At 44.0% G+C, this 5666-nt stretch overlaps 1 pseudogene; it reads left to right on the forward strand.

Annotated features, from left to right (window-relative positions):
- The first annotated feature begins 4943 nt into the window (after positions 1-4943).
- Positions 4944-5061, forward strand: LOC124790675 (annotated as a pseudogene).
- Positions 5062-5666: the final 605 nt, after the last annotated feature.

Raw genomic sequence — 5666 nt, forward strand, 5'->3', positions numbered from 1 at the left:
GCCGGAGATGATAACAACTGCAACTGAATTGCAAAACCTAAATTCCATATCATCGCTAACTAGAGATACGAGTGTGACACATGCTTTCCATATTCTCCATGACAGCAAAGGTCTCATCCAAGAGGAGCTCACAGAACATCACTGGACTGTTCTTCCTCATCCACCGTACAGCCGGCCGGCCGGAGTAGCCGTGCTGTTCTAGGCGCTACAGTCTGGAGCTGAGCGACCGTTACGGTCGCAGGTTCGAATCCTGCCTCGGGCATGGATGTGTGTGATGTCCTTAGGTTAGTTAGGTTCAAGTAGTTCTAAGTTCTAGGCGACTGATGACCTCAGATGTTAAGTCGCATAGTGCTCAGAGCCATTTGAACCCTATCTCGTATCTTCAGACTTCCATCTGTATGGCCCAAGGAGGGATGCACTCCGCGGGAAGCAGTACGTGGATGATGGGGAAGTTATTGATGCAGCAAGACGTTGGCTCCGATTACGACCAGTAGAGTGGTACCAGGCGGGCGTAGAGGCCCTCCCAGGAAGGTGGAGTAAGGCCGTCGCACTGAACGGAGGTTATGGTCAAATATAGGGTTCTGTAGCCACAACAGTGGGAAATAACACGATGTATTCGAATCCTGAATAAAATCAACCTGCTTTCAGAAATAAATGTGTTACTGACCGCAAGTTTGTAGCGAGTGATAGTAGACAAGGAAAGGTGTCGCTTCAAAATCTACGACCTTAGTATCATTAAGCTCATCTGTTTAAGAATCTTCGTTGGTGTAGTCTTCAGTCCTGAGACTGGTTTGCATATGCAGCTCTCGATGCTACTCTATCCTGTGCAAGCTGCTTCATCTCCCAGTACCTACTGCAGCCTACATCCTTCTAAATCTGCTTAGTGTATTCATCTCTTGGTCTCCCTCTACGGCTTTTACCCTCCACGCTGCCCTCCAGTACTAAATTGTTGATCCCTTGATGCCTCAGAACATGTCCTACCAACCGATCCCTTCTTCTAGTCAAGTTGTGCCACAAACTCCCCTTCTCCCCAATTCTATTCAATACCTCCTCATTAGTTATGTGATCTACCCATCTAATCTTCAGCATTCTTCTGTAGCACCACATTTCGAAAGCTTCTATTCTCTTCTTGTCTAAACTATTTATCGTCCATGTTTCACTTCCATACATGGCCACACTCCATACAAATACTTTCAGAAACGACTTCCTGACGCTTAAATCAATACTCGATGTTAACAAATTTCTCTTCTTCAGAAACGCTTTCCTTGTATACACCATAACATAAACGAGCGTATACAGAACGTTTCCGTAAAAGAGTGCAAAAATGTAACAGGTCATAGAGAATGCTCCACTGAACAATTTGAGGCAGCTTAAGGAGATATGGAAGTAAACTTGTCCACCGCTTTGTCTAGCAATACTTTTTTCCAGCTTATTTACAACTATCATGCGTACAACTTTACACGTAGTGTGCTGTTTATTTACATGTACATTCTTTATTTCCTGCAAAAAAACGAGGAGGATTAACGTGATTACACGAAGTCATGATGCTGGTTTTGTTTACTTTACTTGCCCATAAGGTGGCTGTGTTTATTCACATTGTACCGTTACAGAACGTGCTATGAATCGACGACAGACCCATTCATTACTCAGTGCTATTCAGAGACGTACAGCATACTACGATGGAGCGGTACCGGTACAGTATTACTGGTTGCTGGATTGGAAGGAGAGGTCCTAGTCCTTGGCTTGCGAGGTCGCCTAATCTGAATCCCCTTGATTATTTCCTACGGAGTGTCCAAAGTCGCTTTTGTATGAGACCCCAGTGGATACAGAGATGGAATTAGTTGCCAGAATTGTATCTGCCTGTGATATGATTCGAAACACACCAGTAACATTTGGCAATATTGCATCAGAATCTTTTAGCCGGTGTCATGCTTGCACTGAAGATAATGACCGTCAGCTTCAGCACATTTTGTAAGATACAGTACAAATGGTACGTTAATTGTATCATTGATGGTATTTGCAGTTAACTAACGTAAATAAAAAAGTACACGGTAGTGTGATTTTATTCCTATTAACTCTTTAAGCTGGCTTCTTCGACCCCAGGTTCCCTACCTCAAATTGTTCAGTGGAGCATCCTCTATGTCCTATCAAATTTTTGCATGCTCTTAGGAAACATCCGTATATCAAGCCGACCAAGAATGTGTTTGTGCTACACTCCAATAGCTTTCTGCGGCCTCCTAGTGTCTTCCGTTGTTATTAGTATCATATGGGAGGGGGGTTCCACTTTTCTAAATAAAGTGACAAGTTCTATTTACATTCTGTAGTTCCTTAGTAACGAGTTCACCATGTTCACATGTCGATAGGTACGCTGCTTCTTACATGCATAACGTCCCCATACGCTTCAAAACTATTATAGGTGAAAAACTGTAAATGACACAAATAAACTCCATGTGTCTCACCAAGAGAAACTTTGAATGATTTTCTTACACTTTTTGCCTTCGCAAACTTGCTGTGTGGAAGCCATGTGGGCGTAGACACACGCTCACACTATAAGTCTATTTTAGCCACACCTTTCCGAAAGTAACGTCGCCACTTTCACTGAGCGAGGAGGCCACAGTGGTTTAAGCACTGTACTCGCATGCTGAAACATTAGGCTTCAGATCGAAAATCGACATTCCGTCGTTTCCCTAAACCAGGTCAGGAGCATCATAGGATGATTCCTTCGAAAAAAAAATTAAACGGTAACCTACTTTCTTCGTCGATTAGGCATACATGTGGTCAATAAGCAAATATGTATACATATCTGCAGAAAAAAACCTTAAACAGCTAAATTTGAAAATGATAGGCTATAGGAAATTCCCCGTACTATCAATCTTCTTCTGAAACATAAGTGAGCGATCATTAGTGCACATCTGTATTACAGAAACCAGTAATTTCCGTTTGAACATAGAGCCTACCTTCTTCTAACGCAGCCATTATTTTTGGAAACAGTATAAACGTTTCTCGTCACATCTATGTCTCGAGAAAACACTATTACAAATTACGCCTACAGTGCGGGTGACAAAATCTTTGTCTGGGCAATTAAAAAGAGAAAACTGTAAGAAATTCTGTCTACGCAGTGCATTTGATGGACACAACCTATCAGTGGTAAGAGGCAGCTAACGACGAAAGGTCTTTATATAAAGCAAGTTTGGTAGGAACAAGAAAAGAAATCGGGCACTATTTTTACACAGAAGCTGTACCGCCCCTGACGTGAACAGATTTAGTGAAACAACGAAAAATATAAATATGGGGAGAAGGAGACCTGATCCCTCCTCTGAGAAGTTCGAGAAAGAGAGAATTTTCTGGCCTGCATTCTGACGAGCGATGTAACTTGTATTGGTGGCTCCACATCAGGGGATACACGACAACTGAAGGTAATAGCACAGAACTTGAACTTTCCTCAAAATAACCAAGGGAATTATTATTTTGAGAAACAACACAAACATTAAATTTTTTCGTCACATTTATGACTCGTGGACGTATTTGTATTATAAATGTCTGTGGGGAGAGTGACAAAAACTGTGTCCAGCTATTAGAAAACGCTGAGAAAATCTGTCCGCATTGTCAGTTTGATGCACGCGAACACTGAGTGGTAAGATCTGATTCATCTACGCTTCAAGAAGACTAACTTATTTCAAGTGGTGTATCATACGGATGAAAAGACTTTTGAAAGTAATGCTGAGTTTCATGAGGTCATAATAAAAGGATTGCAGTAGCAGTCTGCAGAGTTTTATGATTAAGTTAATCTGATAATTGAAGTGTGCCACACTGAAGAGCAACACAACAAAAGCACGAGAGGCCGCCACCACGCAGGCACAGGCATAACCACAAAACCTGGCGCCTCTCAGTTCCAAGCAGCAGCCTCCAGATGGCACTCGCTAATCGGAACTACTTTCTGCTTCCGCGCCACGTTCATTAGTGCGTTGTATTCGTCCGGCAATAGCATTGCCAGCCGCCAAAGAGGGCGCCGTCAACCGCGGACTACCTTCCTCCCGCCTAGCACTGGCGAAGACAGAGATCCTTCTGCCGACTGGCAGAAAAGAGGAAGCAGTTAAGTGCCTGTCGCCGGCTCAGTTCAGTTTCTGCAGCCCAGCCGTTCCTACTGTGCCAGCGTTTCCTGTAATTACGCTACATAGCACAGCTCCGCGAGGTCCGTTCAGAAGACAACAGTCACGGCTTAGCAGTCGCTATTTACGAAATAATACACACAGGCAATCATGAGTGTCTGCGTAATTACTTTCAGTCATAATGACAATGCCATAGACAGCCAAGCGACAGCAAAGTTATTTAGATTTCATTGTACTAGGTACAAAATATCAAGTGCCAGACAGCAAACTGATACCAAAGTTAAGTAAAGCTTATAACAGTCTGTTAATAAATGTTATTTCTTATTCTGTTGCCACATTTCCATTTTAGTGCCGCCTGTCAAGCAAGTGTAAAATTTAATAGCACTAACGTGCAACGAACACCCATTTTCATTGACTATAGTACAAACAAGTTTCCTCTAAGCGTGGATTTCTGGCTGAATAAATAGTAAGATTCAGATACGCCAACAAAAATACGTTGCTTCAATAATATCCTGTGTGTTCTGTACTTGTGCTTTCCGGATACCACCTGCATCTGTCAGCTATCCTCGATTGCCGCTATGAGAGGAGTGTTGCGGAGCGAGTAACCTCTACGTCTCTCGTGCACTGAGGACAACACATTTTTACGTCACTGGAATGCCTGTAGCTTTGCTTTCAGAGGAGAAGTGTTGCTGGCGACCGCAGCGGAACCCAAACTTTGTGACTCGTTCTAGTTCAAACAAGTCGCACACATTTAATTTCAAAGATTGTCAGGAACAAGATACAAAAGGCGGCCATCCATAATTTTATTATTTCTGCAAGATAGGTCTAACGAGTGCCAACGGCCTTGCCGCAATGGTAGCACCGGTTCCCGTCAGATCACCGAAGTTAAGCGCTGTCGGGCTGGGCAAGAACCTGGATGGGTGACCATCCGGTCTTCCGAGCGCTGCTGGCAAGCGGGGTGCACTCAGCCCTTGAGAGCTGCTTGATTGAGAAGTAGCGGCTCCGGTCTCGTAAACTGACATACGGCCGGGAGAGCAGTGTGCTGACCACATTCCCCTCCATATCCGCATCCCGTGATACCTGTGGGCTGAGGATGAGACGGCGGCCAGCCAGTACCGTTGGGCCTTCATGGCCTGCTCTGAAGCAGTTTAATTTTTTAGGACTAACGAGTCGTGTGGCCAAGGAAAAAATGCAAGTCTTATCGGGGGAAAAGTTCCAGTGTTTGCAAACAATGTTGACTATCGGCGAAAGACGGAACATGTTCAACAGCGAAACATAACTACAAACGCTTAGGCTTTTCTTCAGAATGAAAAGAACACGAAATCTGTAATATATGTAATTTGTTTCAATTAAAATGTTTCGTTCTCTAATACAGACCCAGAAAACTACATCAATGTTCAGTTACATGCAGACAGTGATATCGACCCGACAGCTTAGTCGAGCGCGCTAACTCGCTGCTTCCTGGACTCGGGTAGGTGCGCCGGCCCTGGATCGAATCCGCCGAGGAGGGCCGGTGTGCCGGCCAGCCTGTATGTGGTTTTTAGGCGATTTTCCACA

The sequence above is a fragment of the Schistocerca piceifrons genome, chromosome 3 (assembly GCF_021461385.2).
Source record: "Schistocerca piceifrons isolate TAMUIC-IGC-003096 chromosome 3, iqSchPice1.1, whole genome shotgun sequence".
Classification (NCBI taxonomy): Eukaryota; Metazoa; Arthropoda; class Insecta; order Orthoptera; family Acrididae; genus Schistocerca; species Schistocerca piceifrons.